The sequence below is a fragment of the Paralichthys olivaceus genome, chromosome 24 (genome assembly GCF_024713975.1).
Source record: "Paralichthys olivaceus isolate ysfri-2021 chromosome 24, ASM2471397v2, whole genome shotgun sequence".
NCBI classification, from domain to species: domain Eukaryota; kingdom Metazoa; phylum Chordata; class Actinopteri; order Pleuronectiformes; family Paralichthyidae; genus Paralichthys; species Paralichthys olivaceus.
This window is the reverse complement of record NC_091116.1, coordinates 10,478,024-10,497,919: the sequence shown is the minus strand read 5'-3', so window position 1 is coordinate 10,497,919 and position 19,896 is coordinate 10,478,024. Positions and strand designations below refer to the sequence as shown.

The 19,896-nt window shown below is 39.5% G+C and overlaps 2 long non-coding RNA genes across 3 annotated transcripts; both read right to left on the bottom strand.

Moving 5' to 3' along the window:
* Positions 1-7,423: 7,423 nt before the first annotated feature.
* On the bottom strand, positions 7,424-9,938 carry LOC138407035 (uncharacterized). The gene is made up of 3 exons (XR_011240452.1): positions 9,798-9,938; positions 9,332-9,412; positions 7,424-8,708 (listed from the first exon to the last, which is right to left on the bottom strand). It is a non-coding gene; the product is annotated as an uncharacterized lncRNA (long non-coding RNA).
* Positions 9,939-10,596: 658 nt separating this feature from the next.
* LOC138407062 (uncharacterized) lies at positions 10,597-18,828 on the bottom strand. 2 transcript variants are annotated; one of them, XR_011240495.1, is made up of 11 exons: positions 18,547-18,828; positions 18,179-18,282; positions 17,019-17,245; positions 14,013-16,148; positions 12,940-13,923; positions 12,791-12,839; positions 12,585-12,670; positions 11,274-12,495; positions 11,124-11,172; positions 10,918-11,003; positions 10,597-10,828 (listed from the first exon to the last, which is right to left on the bottom strand). It is a non-coding gene; the product is annotated as an uncharacterized lncRNA (long non-coding RNA). The 2 variants fall into 2 exon arrangements; XR_011240496.1 differs by lacking the exons at positions 17,019-17,245; positions 18,179-18,282.
* Between the last annotated feature and the right edge of the window lie 1,068 nt (positions 18,829-19,896).

Here is a 19,896-nt window from a genome sequence, read left to right as displayed (position 1 = left end):
GAGCAAAAATGATTTGTCACAATGCATGTGCAAATATTTACTGTTCTTATATACTTTTTATGCCTGTTCTGTCTTTAACATTCTTATGAACGTGATATCTCAAGAACGCTTTGGGGGACTCTCCTCAAATTTGGTTCTGAAGTTCAGTTAGACTGACGGATGGACTGATTACATTTTGGTGGCTAAAGGTCAGAGTTCACTTTCACCCTGTCCACATGAATACGGATATTTTGCAAAACAAATCGCTGGTGTAGACTTTATCCCCACCTAGTGGCCCTGCGTGCTTGTTTGAGCTTTTGTAGTCGTTTTGGTGTTCTCTTCTGGACGGAGATGTTTTAATATATTTTGATATATTAGATCGTGTGGACAGAGAGGAAAAAATGTTTAAAAAATATCCTCAGTTGTGTAGAAGAGGCCTTTGACACAAAATGTTTTATTGCCTCAAGAACAGGTTATCTGAAGAAGAGGATGTTTTCAAATTTGGTATTAAATGTTCACTTAGACTCCCAAGGTCAATGTGGCCTCACAAATCATGTTTTTGGCCTCTTGCACATAAAAACTGCCTTCAGGGAACTTTTGACCAGTTGTCACTTGGTCCCAAGAATAAACTGATTACATCTCATAGGTCGTACGGTGACCCTCGACCTCTGGTGAGACTGTATCCGAACATTAAGCAACAGCACAATGACCTGAAATAAGTAAAAATATCAAAAAGTGAAATATGCTTTCATTTCAAAGGACCGAGCCACATTTCCTCAAGTGTGTTTTTTTCCTACATACAGTACAACGCTTGCCTGCAGCTTTACAAGGAGTGTAAAAGGTGTAAAAGTCTTGTTCTGACCACAGAGAATCATCATCATCATCATCATCACACTGGATATGGTTGCCCGCCCACAGATGTCTAACGGAGCCCAAGGTGATAAGCAAAACAGCAGCAGGTCCTGAATCAGCCATTTGTTCCTCGACCCCGAGGGCACACACACACACACACACACACACACACAGCCCATCAAAAGTAATGGTGTGTGTCCAGTGGCGGGCGAGCAGGCAGGGAGAGTCCTCTCATGTCTGGCAGCCTTAACAATATTACTGCCGTAGATGGAGCGTGCTGGGGAATATTGTTCCACGCCAACGCTACGCTGTGTACGTCCACTCGTGATGACAGAGGTTGGTGTTAACACCAGACCGTTGGTTGATGCCTTCGACAAGAAACCACAACATGTGTGCCGTCACTTTCAACTGAGCCTTTTGTTTCCTTCCTCTGTCTTTCTGTGTTATTACTCCCAGTCTGTGAAACTCAACTCAGACAGCTCGATCATTTACTCCAGATACTATCAGCCTTCAGATATTCCTTCCTTTGAATCCAAATAAATATGGCAGGCCGTTCCATTTATGCTCATTCTGTTGCTGTAATACAGATGCAATAGCACATCTGGGCGCGCACGTGCACTCGAACGTGCACACGACCTGCGTCCAGGCCCTTAATTAACCCTCTTAATTAATAGAGAGGAAAAAAAGTTGCCAGCAAAGGCAATGGATTTAATTAGCCTGGTCTTAGCCCGTGCACGGCGTAACACACGTGCACACACACACGTGCACACAAAACAATTAAGCCTCTTTTATCCTGGCTAATGGCTTCAGTGACTCAGAGCCTTTCTCATTAAGACTATCAATAATATGCTGATTACATGCATCCACCGGTCTCCTTTATCGGGGCACAAAGGGACGAGTGTGTGTCTCTGAGGTCCCCCGCCCCCAACAACCTTATCGGCTAAAGTAGACGTTGGAATTGTGCGGCTGGAGAAGTTAAAAGAGGCTTGGTTTATTGATCTTATCGAGGAGGCCACGTGCGTCTTTCACAGGGAGGAAGTGGAGTTGTGCTGCTGAGGGCTCTATGCAGGCGAGATAATAGACTGAGGAGTGACAGGGACGGGGCTGTTTCTGGGATCAGTGGGATCGTCTGCTGGGTTTCAGTCCGACATGGCTGCCTGTGGATCTGCTCGTCAGACGATCAGTCCGTTTCTATGTTGTTTTCAACCACTTTTATATTATATCCACGTGTGACATCGAAATCAAATTAGAAGCAAGTTAAAAAGTCAACAGTTAAATCTTTTTAGCTTTTATTTGCACGTGTTTCAAACTCAAAATAATGATGAATGGATTTTTATTTTAGAAAATAAAGAATTAAGAACCTAACCAGACTTTTGGGTCTTGGTGGAGTCTAGTTTCTAAATGGTTGTGTCCCTTTGTTTTTCAGTTGCATTACATAACACACAATAATAATAATAATATATTTAAATCATAAGGATAAACTTGGCATGTGAATAATACTTTGCCACATTAATCTGTTTATTCTTCTTTTACTCAGTCTAGTGTGTGTGTGTGTGTGTGTGTGTGTGTGTGTGTGTGTCAGCTCCATAGGTGGCCCCACGAGAGCCTCTGAACCTAGATGAAAAAACAAATCTCACAATAGCATCAACTGGAAAACAGTGGAGATCAGAGGGAGCGTGACGGGCCCCCCCATCAGGGATGTGTGGAGGCGGGGTTGCAGTGTGGGGGTGAGAGGGTGTGGCTGTGAGGGTCAGGCCACTGCTTTTCCTCTCTCCTCCTCTGGGGACGCACCCCAGTGTCTGTTACAACAGGAAGAGACTGAAGGTCAAAGCCCAGACTCTTTCCTGCCTGTGTGACGGACGCCTGTCTGTTTTATTTTACTGCGTCTGACACACACACACACACACACACACACACACGTAGGGTGTAAAAGAATAAGACAGGCATACACACAGATGGATTCAAAGTTTGTGATGAATGGTTGAATATAAGTGATACTACTTCATATATATATATGAAAACAGAGAATGAATAAAAATACAAAAAGCAATTAAATGTTCAACATTATAAATATGAAGTGTGTTAGCAATGATTTAAAGGTTTCGAGGGTTCTCATATAAAAAATAGCCGCAGACCAGTAACCGCTATATTTCTGCAAAAGCCACATCACAACCGTGAAATCGAAAAACACAACAGTAGAAGAAGCTACACGAGCGTTCTCTCCCTCTGTGTGTTCTAAGCAGCTGCAACACTTCAAATAGACAAACATCAAGTTTCAGCCTGCGACTGGTCTGAGTGGATTTCAAGAAACGACGGCGACTCTGCTCTTATCACGCTCGACATCTGCTCACCTCCGCTGTGGTTGTGTCTGGAAACTACACTGATGTGTCATAATGAGTACCGCCGGCTTTAATTCATATTTATGATTCATTCCGTGTTCTACTTCTGGACGACGTCTCTCAGCTATAGGGAGCGAAGGAAGGATTCAATTACTGAAGTTGCTCCAAAATTCCTTTCGACCATATGTAGATGTGTCGCACACGAGCCAAACCGACAAAACAAAGCGTTGGTCGGAGGCCTCCTCGTCAGCTGAGCCAACAGTGCTGTGCCGTACTGCTCCCCGGCCCAAGCGCCCACCACACGAGACAAATAAATCGCCACGCCGGGAAGCATCTGCACCAGGGAAGTGAGCACGGATGTGACTCTCTGCAGAACAGATGTCTGCTCCTGACTGAAATAACAACACATCCAACCCAACACCTTCCTTTCAACCACCAGGAGGATAACCACAACAAAAGGCCTCCCGCTTTCCGTTTATTCCCGCCTCAGATGTGGGTTTTTTCTTCCTCCGCAGACAATGGATTGAAAATATTCTGGCCTTCGCGTTTGATGTGGACTCTGATGTTTTTCACAGGCTTTAATGGGAATGTGCTGAACGATGTTTGATCACGGCTCTCAGGTGCGGACGTAGAACAAGGACGCAGACAAAGGGATCACGAGAGGCCCCAGACACACACACCTCCTAACGTACACATATTCGTCCTACAGACCGCGACCTTTAATCCTGACTGGCGTGCCGAAAGAGGATGAACGCCGCATACAAACACACGTCTTTATCATTCAAAGTGCACCGGAGCTATCAACCTGAATAAATAAATCCCCCGCTCTTATCTCACAAAGCAAAACTGGATAAACGCTCCCACCGGGTCTGGACGGAGGAAGCTGTCAGCACCTCTATTTTGGTTTCGCCTCATACATACGAGCACGGAATCCTGTTTTTCTCTCCGATTCCATCCTCCTGGTTTTTCAATCCCCGGAGAGTCGTTTTCCCTCGTCCACGTGCACGCGTATCCCGCCACATCATCCATACATGATCCCTCCTTCCTGCTTATCTCCGGCGCCGGGGCCTTCAGCTTTCAGGGGCTGATAAATCCACAATGTTGCAGAAATGTCCACGCAGAGGAAGAAAGAGAACAGGATTTTCCACCTCGTCAGGCTTTAAACCTGTTTGCCAGATATATGTGCCATTACCGGTGCCTTCCTATATCACACCCATGTGAGATTTGTCTGTGTTTTGACACCTGTGGCTGCTCTGGGCTGGTTTTATCTGCAGCTTCATCTCAAAAACCCAGAGCTGATGATGTATTCATGCACTGCAGAGCCTCACACTTACTTTGTTTCATCAATAAACAAGAATCTATTTGCAAAATGACTAATGCACGTCCTAAATTCCTAATTTCCCTAATTTGTGTTGGAAAATATTCCACTGTCATGATTCACAGTTGATGCAGTCTGTCAGGAATAATCACTGTTAGTCTTTAATAATGTGTTTCTCCATAAAAGCTCCATCAAACAGGTTTTCCATTCATCAAAAGAATAAAAGAAACCACAAAAAAAACAGAGCTCACAAAGGGAGTTCAGCATTGTTACAGGGCAACACTGGCACCTGCCGGCAGCAATCTGCAACAGCAACTTCAGCTACATCAGTGAACAAAAAGAAGAATTTACAAAAATCAATCGATAAATAAATAAAGAATATTTTTGAATGCTGTGATGACTGGAAGAAAATCATGTTTCATACACTGAGGTAGATTCAAGGTGCTGAAACACAGAGACAAAATTAAAGGAAATAGATTAGAAAGCTAGAATAAAAGAGGGAGAAAGATTAACAGAGGAAAAATAAATAAAAAGGATAAAGATTTTAAAAGAAGTTTAAAGAGAAAAGATGAAATAGATATAACTGTGTAAAATAATAAGATTTAAAAGATGAGTAGTCTTTTTTCTTGCAGCATACGACAGATAAAAATATCGTATTTATTTTCATATTTAAGATTTTTTTATTTCTAATAACTACTTGTTTTTATTCTATTTAAATGCAAATGTTGAATGTATTCTTTTCCAATAAACGTTGTTTTTAAATATTTCATATTAATTATGTTTAATTTCGAATGGATTTTTAATCATGCATATATTTTATATTTTTTATTTATACTTTATAAATTAGTTTATTGTCAATTTAATTGGTATTTTTTAAACTTTTAATAATTTCGAATAACAGCAAGGCACAGTACAATTTATAGCCACAAGATGGCGCAGTTCGCCCATTTTTGGAGTTTATCCTCATTTATCCACAAACTTATTTAGGCGCATAGCACTCTACCAGCTATGGCCACAAGATGGCGCAGTCCACCTGTTATTGGAGTTTACCATCAAAAAGCAGTGGATGACAGTGTTGATGTTTAACACAATAAAAGCAGATCATCTAACATAATAATTCAGTAAAAACACATTTAATATTTAACATCTTCCTTTCTGTGTATAATCTAATAGTTATATTTATATAAGTTATATTATATTTTAATAATAATCTCAAGAGAGCTGCTTTAATTGGCAGAATAACCTTAACTTCACAGTAAACTAGTAAATATGAATCATATTGTTGTTTAACATCATACTGAATATTGAAAATGTAGACAGTTTCGTATTTGTCCCGTCTAACTGTGTTATTTGGGTTTTAGACATTATATAGTGCTTGTATCTCAGAGATCAAGGTCCTGTACATATGTGAGTGTGGTGTGAGTTTATTTGTTTTAGCCCCTGGCACTGTACTCATGCACAAACACACTCACACAGACTGCAGCACCCGCTGCTCCTCCGCCCACTCTCTCATCCCTTAAATACATTTCCACAGCGAGTGGCATGGCAAACAAATCACCATGGTTACAGATGGTTACAGTAATATAATAATCGCTGCACTCGGGAGGAGGCTCTGAACGATGATGCTCACAAGGCCACTTAGGAATCGATGATCACAGGGAGAAAACCATCTCACACTCACTATAGTCTCACATGCACCATCATACCCTCACACTCACTATAGCCTCTCACATGCACCATCATACCCTCACACTCACTATAGTCTCTCACATGCACCATCATACCCTCACACTCACTATAGCCTCTCACATGCACCATCATACCCTCACACTCACTATAGTCTCTCACATGCACCATCATACCCTCACACTCACTATATTCTCTCACATGCACCATCATACCCTCACACTCACTATAGTCTCTCACATGCACCATCATACCCTCACACTCACTATAGTCTCTCACATGCACCATCATACCCTCACACTCACTATAGTCTCTCACATGCACCATCATACCCTCTCACACTCACTATAGACTCTCACATGCACCATCATACCCTCACACACTCACTATAGTCTCTCACATGCTCCATCATACCCTCACACACTCACTATAGTCTCTCACATGCACCATCATACCCTCACACACTCACTATAGTCTCTCACATGCTCCATCATACCCTCACACACTCACTATAGTCTCACATGCACCATCATACCCTCTCACACTCACTATAGTCTCTCACATGCTCCATCATACCCTCTCACACTCACTATAGCCTCTCACATGCTCCATCAAACCCTCTCACCCTAAAAATGGATCCTCTCAGCATTTTGAATGAGCCGGCCCCGGTGCACGGTGCGTGCGTTTGGGGATCAGCTTGTTTAATGACGGCGGGGGCTTCTTCAATCCATCATTACTCAGGCTGTGTGATTAGTAAAATGCTCATCAGAGTCACAGTAGGAGTGAAACGCTCAGGTGAGCTCCACACAATCAATAAAATTGACATGGTGGAAGTGGTCTCACTCACACACTCTCACACACACACACAGTATTTCTAGTATATTTGATTGTTTGCATTGGATAACTTACATCAAAACTAAGTGACTCTTTCAAGATTCAAACACATTTTGTTGCAGGTTGCTACAGAGACTTACATCAATGTCCTGCATCACCACAACTTGCCTTTAACCATAATCCATAATTAATTAATCAATTAACCCAAAATGATCTTTTACAAATGGCACAGATGGCCTTTGTTAACTCATACAGTTACACACATACACACACACTACACACACACACACAATTACTTTGTGTATACAACAGGGAAGAGTGTACATGAATCTATTGAATTAGTCCTCTAATGTATTGAATATGTACATAATGTACACCTTTCACTACAGACAGAAATATTATTTGTGGAGCAAATTACTTTAAAGTGCATGAGAATGTATATTTTTGGTATTATGCATAAAAGAGATATTGAAATAAATGTGTATCCACATATAGACTGTTATAAGTACATATGCAGGTTTAATATACATTATGAATATGAGTATAAAATGGTCCATCTATATAAATGGGTATAATTTCACAGCGATATAGAAATTGTAATATACTATATATCGTTTACCTAGATAAAGATGTATGTATTTATAAATACATATAAGATATTAAATGAATATAAAACCATACATATATATATAAGATGATGATGTCACAATTTAATCCAATATGAAATAATTGCATTATATAAACAGATCTAACAGTATGATATTAATATACAAATGTTATGCACAGTCTATATATACATATACATCATTTCACAATAGTGTACAGTATGAATATAAATGTTTGCAAAGAGAAAAAGGTGAATTTCACATTTAGAGACATACATATGAAATAATATATTCAGTAAATCTTATACAGATTAAAAATTCAAGTAATATGCAAGTGGACACTCATGTTTAAAATTCAACCTTCCTCCCTCCGCCTCAAACTTCATTTATAAACAAGTCAAGTGAACAAAGCGTCTTATTTAACAGGTATTTCTGCAGCGTGTACTCGATGTATTTGTGTGTTTTTATGTTTGCATGCGAGCCCAGTTTCTGCTTGCACTTTTTCAAGTGTGTGGGTGTGCAGAGAGTTTTTGAAAAGCACGCCAGCAGCAGAGTTTTTTTTACAAATACCTCCTCTGCATTGGGATCAATACATTATGCCTTGGGGGGATGAGCTTGACCTATGTGAGCAGTTTTTCATAATCACTTACATCTTTAAAACACTGTTTTTCTCCATAGTACTGCCTTGGTCATTGTATTTTTCCTCTTGCTATATTACATATATACTGGTTAAGTCCCCATCTGTTATCTGTTTAATTGTATGACACACTTTGACAAAACACCTGACTGGATGAACACAAACTTTCCTACCCTTTCTCTGCAGTGCAGTGCACACAACAACAACTGACTGAACACTGCAGACGTGAATGAAGACTCACTGATGACAACAAATCATTTTGAAATGGCTCCAAACAAACAACTTTAAAACAGGCACAACCTTCATATTATATATTATTGATGAGTATTCACCTTGAGACGTAGACAGTTGTGGTTGAAGCAGCATCAGCTCGGTCCATCTCATGAAGATTTTCTCTCCAGTATCAAGAACAATGGAAACACCGTCATCCTTCCCCTCCAGTGACACTGCTGTCTCTTCTGTGGAATACAACGCATAGTTAGATATGGTGAATGATAACTTACATATACCACATACAGTGTACTTTTACCTTCCACGGACCAAGGACACCGGGAGAATACATCCCCTTACATCCCCATGTCTACCAATTTCTCTCTTACTATTTGTCACATAAATTGAGTACTGAGTACTTAGTCCAATGCACCATGCAACCACAGCATAGATACTTGGACATTAAACCACTTTCTCTTGACAGTAGCACAGTATGTCATTTGAAATATGATAAATACAAGTCATAGGTTACTATGTCATCCAAAATCAACTACCAAAGTCATAGGCTAATATGTTGTTCGAATTATGATAAAAACAATATTTGTGAGAGAACTACCTCCACTCTGGAACAAATCTATACCAGTGATAATACTTCCATATTCTTTAGTCATGGGATTCCTAATCACAGAAAGTCACATGGTCTCCACACTCACTACAGCAAATACACAGACAAAAGCTTTAGTTTTAAAAGTTGCTTTATTTGAACTTTATCTTTAATTTCACTGTATATCCGCCATATTACCTTCATGTACTAACTACGGCTGTGAGATGACTGCTGCAGTACAAATGTCATGTTGGGAGTTGTAAGTACCTCCAAGTCTCACTCCATTCTGACCTCTTCTTTCTCTGTACCACCGCCTCCTCTTCTGAGCCTCGTGTCAAGTGTCTCTTGCTGCAAGACAATTAAAAACAAATGCAATTAACATCAATTTCAAGGACAAGTACTGCAGTCCTATAGTCATTTTACCTTCCACAATTTATTCACTATTTCATACCATTTGTGGTTAATAACATTTACAAGCTTTATATCAACAGGTTCAATATTGACATTATTTCCCATTTCATTAACATATCTCAACAACTGTTCAAGGGTCCATTCTACAGCAAAGAAAACAACTACTTGTAAAAGAACAAACACACAGTGATCACATCACAAAGATTATTTCATGTTAAATGTCTATACATCCTTTCAACCAAATCTCACACACTGAACTTTGAATGGCCATCACTAGCAACATATATATATGTATATATATGTATGTGTTTATGTAACCCACTGCCTCGGCGCGCCCGCTGCCAGACCCTCTGCACCTCCTCTGGACTCTGCGTTGTGATTTGTTTTTAGTTGTCATGGAGTGTTGTGCGGAGGGAAGGAGGCACCGGACACAAGATTCTGAATTGTGGCTGAGACCTTTTTCTCTTTATTGCTCAGTGTGACACCCGACTGCATGGACACCTTCCGGGGCAAAGGCAGATAAACACTAAAGAAAACATGGCGTCCCACCCAGAGCAGATCTCCAACAAACTACATGTACACAGTGCCACCCTGTGGCGTAAACAGGTAACTGCCTTACATTTACATATTTGTATATATTTTAGATATCTGTATATATAACAGAGGTCCTGCTCTTGCTTTCTACTTCACACAGATATTTTTAAATATAATAATATATTTACAGTTTCACTTCAGTTGTACAACCTGAGGTGGAAAGTGTAGCAGCCTACAGATGACTCAGTCATTTTTATCGATATTTATAAAACTTAGTCATTAAGGTCACTTTACTTTTTCCAACAGCTTTAAAACTAATGTGATTTGAATCAAATGGATTAGCGCAACAAGCAAGTGCAAGTACAGCAGACAAGTGGCCACTCCGATCATCCTGGACTACAATACCTGTACACAGGTGACACAACTTGGTCGACTCCATGCAACACACATGTGAAGCAGTTCTCAGAATCACTGCTTGTACAACTAAATACAACTTCAGTGATTCACAGACAAGACACATCTTCTAGCATTTTTCACTTCATACAATAAATGTTTGACTTTGTAAAGAACAATGCAGACACTGACTTTTTAGTTTAATTATTTATTTTTTGAACAACCTCACTTTCTATAAAATTACAACAAATGTGACACATTATAATTGATCTTTTAATTTGGAATACAATGTTCACTTTTTTATTTAATAAATCAACTCTACCTCTCACATGTAACAAGCAGCAATAGATCAACTACATTCAAACAATAACTGTTCAAGTCTAATCACAAATCCAGCAGTGACACAATCCAGGTGCTTCAACAAACCTGTAACACATGACATGGTTTACAAACACACATTAATATAAAGTCTCTTTTGATTTAATGAACAAACACTGAACTGTACAACCACTTACCACTGTTGATCCTCAGTAACACTGGTGGAACAGCTTAGAGGTTTCTTAGGTCCACATGAAGTACAACCTGGTAGACACAATAACACCTGAAACACATGAAGGACATACAGTAACCAGGACTTATGGCTCACCTGGAGGAACACATACCTACTTGCTGCTAAACAACAATCTTTAAAAGCTGATAATCTATTTTAGATCAAACTCACCATTTTCCATGTGGTTCCCTCCCACCACCAAGGACTTTCAGTACAATGTCTGAAAGAGGAAAGAAGTGGTCGTCTTTATTTTTTTACAACTATAAACAACATCAGTGTGTACAGATTATTTAGACTATTTGCTCTTAATACATTACTTACCTCAAACAACATCGCTCCACCTAACGAGTGAGCCACTGTCCTCATCGGCCCTGTATGACAGTCAAAACAATCAAGGGTCTCATTTAGCAAACACTGTGTGGCATTCATACAAAAACTGGACTTACACAAAACTCAATTACTATTTAGAAAACCATGCAGGTGCACCCAATAGATTTTTGAGAAGAGAAAAGAATAGAAACATACTCACCTGGGACTTTTCCTGGCTGAACAATCACCTTTCTATTGTGACAGAGGCATGACAAGACACAACCCTAACACAATTTCACCACTTTCAACAACAGTCATTGTGTTCAAAATAACAGCAGTGTGGAGTTCTATTACTCAAGTCAAACAGCTGGCCCTCATTTAAGGACCAAGGCAGCAAATGTTCTACATGCTAGTTCTAGTGCATTTGTCTGAAAATCACTGGAACATGGGTCATTGTTCACAACAACAGCATACTTTGATTCAAAAGTGTCAAGACAACCAGAAAAGTACAAACTGCTCAACATCAATCATCTCAAATCCTTTAAAATAACAACCAAAACCACAAAGACGTAGAAGACAACAGAACACTACCATTCAGATGAATCAAACAATAACCAAAATGAATCCTACGCAAAGTCCCATTGTTGAAAAATCAACATTTTGTGGAGTGATGACATCAACACTGTTCTAACCACAGAACACTGTGAAGCATGGTGGCACAAGCACAATACTTCAAGACTTCATGTTGCCTTATGCCAAAGAGGAGACACCCTTCAAATGTGTTTCAACAAGACAACCACCCCAAACACACAAGTAAGCACACAGCATCTTCAACATCCAACAACACTAACATAATGGAGTGGCCACTCCGATCATCCTGGACTACAATACCTGTACACAGGTGACGCAACTTGGTCGACTCCATGCAACACACATGTGAAGCAGTTCTCAAACACACTGCTTGTACAACTAAATACAACTTCAGTGATTCACAGACAAGACACATCTTCTAGCATTTTTCACTTCATACAATAAATGTTTGACTTTGTAAAGAACAATGCAGACACTGCTATCTTATATTTTATTATTTTGTTTAAAACACACTGCTATTATTTTGAACACAACTCTACCTCTCACATGGAACAAGCAGCAATAGATCAACTACATTCAAACAATAACTGTTCAAATGTACTCACAAATCCAGCAGTGACACAATCCAGGTGCTTCAACAAACCTGTAACACATGACATGGTTTACAAACACACATTAATATAAAGTCTCTTTTGATTTAATGAACAAACACTGAACTGTGCAACCACTTACCACTGTTGATCCTCAGTAACACTGGTGGAACAGCTTAGAGGTTTCTTAGGTCCACATGAAGTACAACCTGGTAGACACAATAACACCTGAAACACATGAAGGACATACAGTAACCAGGACTTATGGCTCACCTGGAGGAACACATACCTACTTGCTGCTAAACAACAATCTTTAAAAGCTGATAATCTATTTTAGATCACACTCACCATTTTCAATGTGGTTCCCTCCCACCGCCAAGGACTTTCAGTACAATGTCTGAAAGTGGACAGAAGTCGTCGTCTTTATTTTTTTACAACTTTAACAACGTCAGTGTGTACAGATTATTCAGACTATTTGTTCTTAATACATTACTTACCTCAAACAACATCGCTCCACCTAACGAGTGAGCCGCTGTCCTCATCGGCCCTGTATGACAGTCAAAACAATCAAGGGTCTCATTTAGCAAACACTGTGTGGCATTCATACAAAAACTGGACTTACACAAAACTAAATTATAATTTAGAAAACCATGCAGGTGCACCCAATAGATTTTTGAGAAGAGAAAAGAATAGAAACATACTCACCTGGGACTTTTCCTGGCTGAACAATCACCTTTCTATTGTGACAGAGGCATGACAAAACACAACCCTAACACAATTTCACCACTTTCAACAACAGTCATTGTGTTCAAAATAACAGCAGTGTGGAGTTCTATTACTCAAGTCAAACAGCTGGCCCTCATTTAAGGACCAAGGCAGCAAATGTTCTACATGCTAGTTCTAGTGCATTTGTCTGAAAATCACTGGGACATGGGTCATTGTTCACAACAACAGCATACTTTGATTCAAAAGTATCAAGACAACCAGAAAAGTACTAACTGCTCAACTTCAATCATCTCAAATCCTTTAAAATAGCAACCAAAACCACAAAGACGTAGAAGCACGCAGCATCTTCAACATCCAGCAACACTAACATAATGGAGTGGCCACTCCGATCATCCTGGACTACAATACCTGTACACAGGTGACGCAACTTGGTCGACTCCATGCAACACACATGTGAAGCAGTTCTCAAACACACTGCTTGTACAACTAAATACAACTTCAGTGATTCACAGACAAGACACATCTTCTAGCATTTTTCACTTCATACAATAAATGTTTGACTTTGTAAAGAACAATGCAGACACTGCTATCTTTTATTTTATTTTATTATTTTGTTTAAAACACTGCAATTATTTTGAACACAACTCTACATCTCACATGGAACAAGCAGCAATAGATCAACTACATTCAAACCAATAACTGTTCAAATGTACTCACAAATCCAGCAGTGACACAATCCAGGTGCTTCAACAAACCTGTAACACATGACATGGTTCACAAACACACATTCATATAAAGTCTCTTTTGATTTAATGAACAAACACTGAACTGTACAACCACTTACCGCTGTTGATCCTCAGTAACACTGGTGGAACAGCTTAGAGGTTTCTTAGGTCCACATGAAGTACAACCTGGTAGACACAATAACACCTGAAACACATGAAGGAAATTGAGTTATGGCTCACATGGAGGGACACACACCTAGTTAGCAAGTGCAGCAAGTTTACCCAATAGATTTTTGAGATAAAACAAGAATAGAAACATCAGGGACCAGGGACTTTTCGTGGCTAAATACAACTTCAGTGATTCACAGACAAGACACATCTTCAAGCATTTTTTTTTTTTTTTTTTACAATAAATGTTTGACTTTGTAAAGAACAATGAAGACACTGTTTTTTTTTGTTTTTTTTTAACAGCCTAATTTTTAGATTTGACAGCTGCCATATCCCCCGTACACAACATTTAACAATTATGTGCTTGTGATAACTGGACTCATTATGTGGCCCTATGAGGCAAACAACATGTAAAATCACACCATTGATACAAATCATGATGAGAACAATACAATGTATGAGGCCCAGCAGTCTCCACACTGGAAACCTACCTTCTGATGCTAACACAGGAGTTTCCAAGAACCTCAGTCCACCAGCCAGATGCACCTCATTGATGACTGATCAGTTAATCACAGTGGAGCTAGAGGAGAGACAAGAGACAAACAGGGACACTACAGGAAACACCCCCACCCTTAAAATAATGATTCAACACTTACATCACATTTCACTAACTAACAACTAAGGTCAATTCATTCATTGCAATGCATTTGCCAACTAATTACTGCTGCTGGATTCAAAGTGAGCAGCAGACACACAAGTTGTACCACAAGGGAATGTCACTGCAACTTCACACAAAATGGCTGCCACCATGAGGTGGACAAATCAAACAACAGGTGTTACTCAAGCTACCTTCACGCAACACTCACACAGGTGACCAACACAAACGTGGAGTGCAACACCCACCAAACCAAAAGAGTGACGATTACACCACCTACAAAGTTGCTGCCATTCACCAACACAAACACCCAACAAAGGTGAGCAGACACATACACAGCCACTGATAGAGATCACGATCAGAAGGCCTTTAAAACAGCAGGACCATGGGATTTATTATCATCATCAACAACAAACGACACAATGTTAAAATGCCATGCTGAGTCCCAGCAGCCTCCACACTGAAACCTACCTTCTGGTCCCGACAAAGCGCTGGAGGAACTGACACCTTTTGTACTCCACCTCTTCCATTCACCTCCACTAATCAGCCTTGCTTGGCCCCGCCTCCTGCTCATTCCACACACCTGCTCAACACCTATATGCTCTAAAATACTTGATCCAAACAAATTGCTACCTCATGCAATTCATGGCCACACACAAACAAAGTGGCTTCATGTGGACACAGTCTATTTGGACTCAGAGGGATAACATTATTGTCTTTATATAGCACAGTATCACAACAAACAGTTGTCTCAGGGTGCTGCACAGTCTCATGGGCTTGAATCCAGCCCGGGAATCTCCACGTGTACATTTGCATGGTCTTCCAAAGGCGCGTTGGTCCCCCCCCAGCATTCCTGCCTCCCTCATGGTGCAACATGCGCAGCAGGTGTACCCATGGCTCAAAAGGTGAGAGTGCTGAAGGTTGAGTGACCCTCCATGTCAGCCCTGCGACAGATCATGATGTCCACACTAACTACATGAAATAAACAGACCGAAACTTTGATGTCCCTCATTAATGTCCCACATGATCTGAATTCATCTGAATCATTTGAAGTCGTCTGTTATTTTCATTGTCTTTTCATTCAGACACTTGTCAGAGATAGTTTGTGACAGAAGAACCTCCACTCTGGAACAGATCTATACAAGTGATAACCAACAACTGGAACAAGCTGACATGTCGCAGTCCTTCCATATTGTTATATTCATATTCCTTTTTTTACTTTACCTGAAAAGTGACTTTATTTGAACTTTATCTTATCTTTAACTTCACTGTATATTAACTCTATATGATCTTAATGGACTAACTAAAGCTGTGTGATGAGTCTGGTGCAGTACAAAAGTCATGTTGGGAGTTGCAAGTTGTACTCCAGTGTGACCTCTTGTTTCTCTGTAGCATCGACTCTGCTTCTGAGCCTCGTGTCAAATGCCTCTCGCTGTAAGAAAATGAAAAACAAATGCAATAAACATCAATTTCGATGACAAGTACTGCAGCAGTTGAGTCAATTTACTTGGTGACCTTCAACACTAACATTATTTCTGATTTCATTCACATCTCTACTCATTCTCACATATCAACAACTGTTCACACCTTCAGCTTCCTGTCGTTTGTTTTGTGACTTCACAGAAAGTGAATCACTTCCTTTTTGCCAGGTTGTCTTCAAATTAACACTCAAGACATTAACTAGTACAATGGCATGAAACATTACACGTGTTTTAAGAATACCACACTGATTACTTACATATATTTAGTAGCAGTCAAGAGGTGAAGAACTTTCACTTTACTTTTATTCATAATAGAGATGTCACAGTTCCCCCTTTTTAAAATATATAAGGTACAGAGTGTAGAATTTAGTGATATCTACTGTTAAAGTTGCATGTTGCAGCTGAACACCTCTCACCTCACCCTCTCCTTCTAAATCATGAAAAAGAACCTGTGGCAGCTTCAGTTACCTCAAAAGGTGTTTAGTTTGTCTGGTCTGGACTACTGTAAAAAACAAGCAGCCTCCGTAGAGAGCACCCCCTCGATGTAAATATGGTGTATTTAAATATTAATGGCCTTTTCAACAGTACATAAAACTACATTCATATAATTTAGATGAAATTTACTTGTGAAAACATCATGAGGATTATGTGACATTCAATTTCTGCCAATAGATCCCTTTCACCTAAATTTTACACAGTGAACCTTTAAGTGAGAAGATAACAAACAAGTAAATAGGTGGTTGCCACAAATTGGATCAAAAAATAGTAGCATCATCATATCGTGAGTTGCGCTTTTAAACGGGCCTATTGTGAGATGTTACCTTGATCGCCCACACACGCACAGTAAAACTATCAAAGGGCCGAATCCAGGAATCCTGGACTTGGAGAATTCCTCCCTCTGTCCAGAATTTACACCAACATACCCAGGACACAAAAGCTTCCATCTTGTGCATTTGGAGCAAGAGTTTGCCACATCTTTTGGGGATCTATCATCGTTTATCTCGTCGCTTTGTGCTGCTGTGAGAGGCCTTCAGCGTGACGCAGACAGCTGGAGAGAGATATATATACCATATATATATATTTGGGGTTTGGTAGGGCTGGGTGATACAACACTACTGATACAATGTGTAGACTTAAGTGACATCTGGTGGTGAAGCTGCATGTTGCAGCCTCTCCTTCCAAACAGAGAGAACCTGTGGTAGCTTCAGTTGTCATGGAAACTCGTATAATAATATAAAGAGATACAAAGTATTTAAATAGAAACGATCCATTCTAAGGTAAAGAAAACAACAATTTGTACAAGAAGAAACACAGGGAAAACATCACAAAGATCAATTCATATTAAATATCAATTGGTCCTTTCACCTAAATCTTACACACTGAACTTTTAATTGTCATCACTAGCAAAATATATATGTGTGTTTGTTTATATATTTGTATATATTTTATATATCTGTATATATAACAGAGGTCCTGCTCTTGCTTTCTACTTCACACACATATTTTTAAATATAATAATATATTTAGTTTCACTTCGGTTGTACAACCTGAGGTGGAAAGTGTAGCAGCCTACAGATGACTCAGTCATTTTTATCAATATTTATAAAACTTAGTCATAAAGGTCACTTTACTTTTTCCAGCAGCTTTAAAACTAATGTGATTTGAATCAAATGGATTATCTGAAACATTTCAAATATTAAATAAAGCCACCGGATTTTATTTGGAATTTATTGTCATTACAGTAAAATGTTCATACTTTTCTTAGAGAAGCCAAAAATACAAAATAGTATTATTATTTGAATGTAGAGAAATTGTGAATAACTAAACTTCTTTGATAGAATCAATCTGTCATGAACACATTGAATTCTTTAGACAATGTCAAGTTGTTCAGTCACATGTCTGAAACTTTTCAAGTTAGTTGATATCAAATTTTAGAAATAAATGTACAAACGTATGAAAATCAAGATGAAAAACTATTCACATCAGTTGATGATCAGAATAAAAGTCACATTATTTCTTTTCAGTTGAAATCCTCCGTTTCCAAACTTCAAGCATATTCAGCTCCGAACAAACGAGGTGACTTTTCTTGGTTCGTGTTTAAAAGGTGAAACGTTTAGAAACAGCTTCTTTCTGCTCCAAACACAAGTTTCTCTCTTTTACTTCCCATCACTGAGCAACTGGTGCCAGGTGTGGTTAGCTTGTGGTGCTAGCTTAGCATTGACACGAGAAACTAATGAGACGAGTTTTGCTCTAAAACACGAGTGAACAATGAGAAATCTGCAGCGACACGTCAAACACACACAGATCGAATAACTGTGTATAACTATTGATATTTGAAACAGAATTCACCTCGTGAAGAACATCTATGGACTCCGGGTCCATGCGGAAGTACCGACTGGCAAACAGGAAGTGGTGGAGTCCAATGGAATCTATGGAGAAGGAAGGGGGAGACCTGGAATATACCAAGTCAGGCCGACTCCCGGGGTGGAGTTTGTATGTTTTTATTAGTAATTCTATTGCTAAAGTTTGAATGACTGATTTCTTAGTTGGGAGATGTTTTTATAAATCAAATTAAAACCACACTAGACTTTTAGTACAGTCCTCTGCCTTTCAACATAAAATCTAAAGGATGATGGAGAAAAGCTAAATCAGCTGTGGTCAGATTTGAACTGACAACCTTCAAGTGCCAAGTTCAACAGTGTCTCCACGTCTCTATTGGGGATTGTTACGTTTCCGTGTTTGCAGAAACAATAACACTGACACTTAACAAAGAAAGAACTCAGGGTGGACGTGAGGCAGTCAAAGAAAAAAGGTTTATTTACAATTTAACTGATGGTAGATAACAAAGGTAGGTTTGAATCATGTGGGGGAAGGAAGAAATGTGGGGGTTGTGCCAAACAAAATAAACAAAGGACAACAAAATAGGGCCTAGCTCAACTCTATCTGTAAGAAAGTAAAATAACACAAAAGGCCTGACTATCTTATCTAAAACATGTCTGAAGCTAATAAAAGTACATCAGTGGCAACAACCCATAACCTAGTGTACATAACAATTTCTTCCTATGTGTGAGAATGTATAGGATACCCCAGCCTTATCTCAGTTCAACCTCCCCACCACAAACCTTGCTTGATAGAAAGCAACAGAGGGAGAACAAAGCAAAAGAGAGGCTTTTAAAATGGTGCCCTCTGTCTCTGATTGGCTACTTGGCTGAAGTGTGAGCCATCCACAGATCTTCTGGAGCTGGCAGCCAATCTTCCACTTCTCACCTGCAGGACAAAGGGAGGAGAGAGCAAGGGAGAGAGAGAGAGACCCCTGCACACACACACACAATACACGATCTACCTCATTTCTTCTAACAGATATTCTATTTGTCTTTTTCATTTGTGACATGTTGTGAATACAAAATTGCTTCAGAATGGATTTGAACCAAGGACCATTCTGGTTTGAACCTATGTCCTTAGAACTGCGAGGCAGTCTCCTTACGGAGTAGGCTACTTGCTCAGACACTCTAACAGTACTTCTAGTATCTTGGATTGTTTGCATTGGGTAACTTACATCAAAACTAAGTGACTCTTTCAAGATTCAAACACATGTCCTTAAAAGTGCCAGGGACTGTCCTTACAGAGTGGGCTACTTCCTCAGACACTTGGAGAATATTTCTAGTATCTTTGACTGTTTGCATTGGGTCACATACGTCT